Here is a 3,534-nt window from a genome sequence, read left to right as displayed (position 1 = left end):
TCGTAACAAGGTTTCCGTAGGTGAACCTGCGGAAGGATCATTAACGATATATATAAAATATATTTATTTATATTTTTTGTATTGTTTTTAAATATTCCAAAAAATAAAAATATTATTGATAAGAAATATTTTTTTTAACAAAATAACATATTAATATGTAATTTTCTCAAAATATATAATAGTAATTATGTGTTAAAAGAGATTTATTTTGGTTATGATATCATATTAAAGTAATACGCCAAACTTTTTTTATACACATAATATATCTATACATATAATATAGAGAATATTATATAAATATTAATAATATATTTGTTACATATAAAATATTTTTATATTCAATATTATTATTATTATTAAACAATAATTATTAATAAAATCTATAAATAATTTCTCTTATAAAAAAGTGAAATTAAAAATAGAATATATTGAAATTATTTGTTTATATGTATATAATCTCTATTAAGAAAAATAAAATAAGATTATAATTGATATAATCTATATTTTTATTTTTCTATGTTATATAATAAAAATAAAGAAAACACAAGATAAAATTTTTTTAAAGAATAAAATTTATTTCAAATTTAAATTTCTTTATGTTTTGTCTTGATATTTCTTTTTTTTTATTAAAAGTTATTATGTTAAAAAACAAACCCATTTGTTTTGTACCATATTAATATTATATATATTTTTATGTAGAAAATAATTTATAAAAAAAAATAAATACATTTCTATAAAATATACCAAATATTAATTATTATATCTAGCTAGCACTAACAAAAATATCAAAAATGTTATGTATATATTTATTAATACCATAATATCTTTAATTTATATATATATATATTTAAAATAAAATATATAATTTATATTCTAGAAAAATTTTTTTATTTTAAAAGAATTTATAAAGATATATAAATTAATAATTTTATTTTTTATATTAAAAATAAAGATTATTATTAATAATAATACTTACATTTAAAATTTAAAAAGATTACCCTGGACGGTGGATCACTTGGCTCGTGGGTCGATGAAGAACGCAGCTAATTGCGCGTCAACTTGTGAACTGCAGGACACATGAACATTGACATTTCGAACGCACATTGCGGTCCTTGGATACTGTTCCCGGACCACATCTGGCTGAGGGTCGTATACATTATATTAATATAATAAAAGATTATTTTACATAAAATTTTTTTTATGAAAAAGAAATTTATCAATAATTAAAAAAAGAAAATTTATTTTTTCATATTTAATTAAATTGATAAATAAAATTTTTATAAAAGAAATGTAAAATTATTTATATATGAATGTTTTACGCCAAATATAAGAAAAAAATAAATATAAAATGTTTTTAATAGCATTTAAAATTTATATATTTTTTATTATTTGTCGACATTTTAAAATTAATATATCAATATTATTTTTTATCATTTATATATAATATTATAAAACTTTATGTTAATAATAATATTAATAATAAATGATATTAATAATATATTTTAAAATATTAAATAAAGAAGAATAAACAAAAATATTATATATTAATATTTTGTTATGGAATATTTTATTTGTAATAAAATTTTCAATATACTCGAAAAAAATTAATATATATAATTATTTATTTTTTATTTTCTTCTCTTTAGATAAATATAAAATAATATTATATAATAATATTAAAAAAATTTGAGTATGAATAATTAAGAAAATTGTTTACTTATAAAATATAACAAAAACATAATATATAAAAAAAATTTTTGTTTTAATACTTCTAAAAACTTTTACGACCTCAGAGTAGGTGAGATTACCCGCTGAATTTAAGCATATTATTAAGCGGAGGAAAAGAAACTAACTAGGATTCCCTTAGTAGCGGCGAGCGAACAGGGATAAGCCCAGCACTGAACCCCGTGGCTGATAAACAGACACTTGGGGAATGTAGTGTTTAGGAAGATTCAATATAAACCTATTGTTATATAATACATCCAAGTCCATCTTGAATGGGGCCATATACCCATAGAGGGTGCCAGGCCCGTAGTGATTATTATTGATGATAGGTGAATCTTTCCTTAGAGTCGGGTTGCTTGAGAGTGCAGCTCTAAGTGGGTGGTAAACTCCATCTAAGGCTAAATATTACCACGAGACCGATAGCGAACAAGTACCGTGAGGGAAAGTTGAAAAGAACTTTGAAGAGAGAGTTAAAGAGTACGTAAAACCGTTCAGGGGTAAACCTGAGAAACCCGAAAGGTCGAAAGATGAGATTCATTTACTTTTTATCGTTAATCAACCAATTTGTACTAGCATGTGACAAAAATTTTTATTAGGAATTTATTTTTAGTAAAAATATATGCACTGCTGTATATTGTTAATTGTATGATAACGAGGTATGCACTTCTCATCTTGTAGGACGTTGCGACCCATTAAATATTAATCTATAGGCATTGGTGCGTTGATTAATGTACAATATTATTTTTTGATAATATTTTGTGTATGTTAAACGCCTATGTTTCTTGATTAATTGTTTGATGGTATTAATTATAAATTGATATTGAGTCGCGTTATTAACGCGTTCAGATCCACCACGAGTATAAATAGGTTTTTTTATTAAAACATATTATATATACGGATTTTATGCCGTTATATGATACTATTTAACTGTCAGTAGGTGTATGATAATGAACTGGCTCATTTTTTTTTATTAAAAATTTATCTGTCAGCGACGATATAGCTTTGGGTACTTTCAGGACCCGTCTTGAAACACGGACCAAGGAGTCTAGCATGTACGCAAGTCATTGGGAATAAAATATTTTTTCATCGAAATATTTATAAATTTTATGAAACCCAAAGGCACAATGAAAGTAAATATTATTTATATTTTTTTATAAATGATAAAAGGAGGATATATTTATATTATGTATTAAATATCGCACTCCTAGGGCGTCTTATATTATTATAATTTAGTTTTCGGATTATATTATAATAGAGGCGCACCTAGAGCGTACACGCTGGGACCCGAAAGATGGTGAACTATGCCTGGTCAGGATGAAGTCAGGGGAAACCCTGATGGAGGTCCGTAGCGATTCTGACGTGCAAATCGATCGTCGGAACTGGGTATAGGGGCGAAAGACTAATCGAACCATCTAGTAGCTGGTTCCCTCCGAAGTTTCCCTCAGGATAGCTGGCGTTCATTATATAAGAGTCTCATCCGGTAAAGCGAATGATTAGAGGCCTTGGGGCCGAAACGACCTCAACCTATTCTCAAACTTTAAATGGGTGAGATCTCTAGCTTGCTTAAAAACATTATTTATAATGTGAAGCTATGAGAATATATTTTTTATATATGGATCAGAGTGCCAAGTGGGCCACTTTTGGTAAGCAGAACTGGCGCTGTGGGATGAACCAAACGTAGAGTTAAAGCGCCAAAATTGACGCTTATGGGATACCATGAAAGGCGTTGGTTGCTTAAGACAGCAGGACGGTGGCCATGGAAGTCGGAATCCGCTAAGGAGTGTGTAACAACTCACCTGCCGAAGCAAC

At 26.4% G+C, this 3,534-nt stretch overlaps 2 non-coding genes across 2 annotated transcripts in view; both read left to right on the top strand.

The window, feature by feature from the left end:
* Window positions 1–995: 995 nt before the first annotated feature.
* LOC123303788 lies at window positions 996–1,150 on the top strand. Its single transcript, XR_006535874.1, has one exon. It is a non-coding gene; the product is annotated as a 5.8S ribosomal RNA (ribosomal RNA).
* A 634-nt stretch (window positions 1,151–1,784) lies between these two features.
* Window positions 1,785–3,534, top strand: part of LOC123303787 — a 4,578-nt gene continuing 2,828 nt past the window's right edge. Inside the window, exon 1 of the ribosomal RNA XR_006535873.1 lies at window positions 1,785–3,534. This exon is cut by the window's right edge and continues 2,828 nt beyond it. This is a non-coding gene — a ribosomal RNA (large subunit ribosomal RNA).

The sequence above is a fragment of the Chrysoperla carnea genome, assembly GCF_905475395.1.
Source record: "Chrysoperla carnea chromosome X unlocalized genomic scaffold, inChrCarn1.1 SUPER_X_unloc_138, whole genome shotgun sequence".
NCBI classification, from domain to species: Eukaryota; Metazoa; Arthropoda; class Insecta; order Neuroptera; family Chrysopidae; genus Chrysoperla; species Chrysoperla carnea.
The sequence above is the reverse complement of the archived record's forward strand: the minus strand, read 5'-3'. Positions and strand labels throughout refer to the sequence as shown.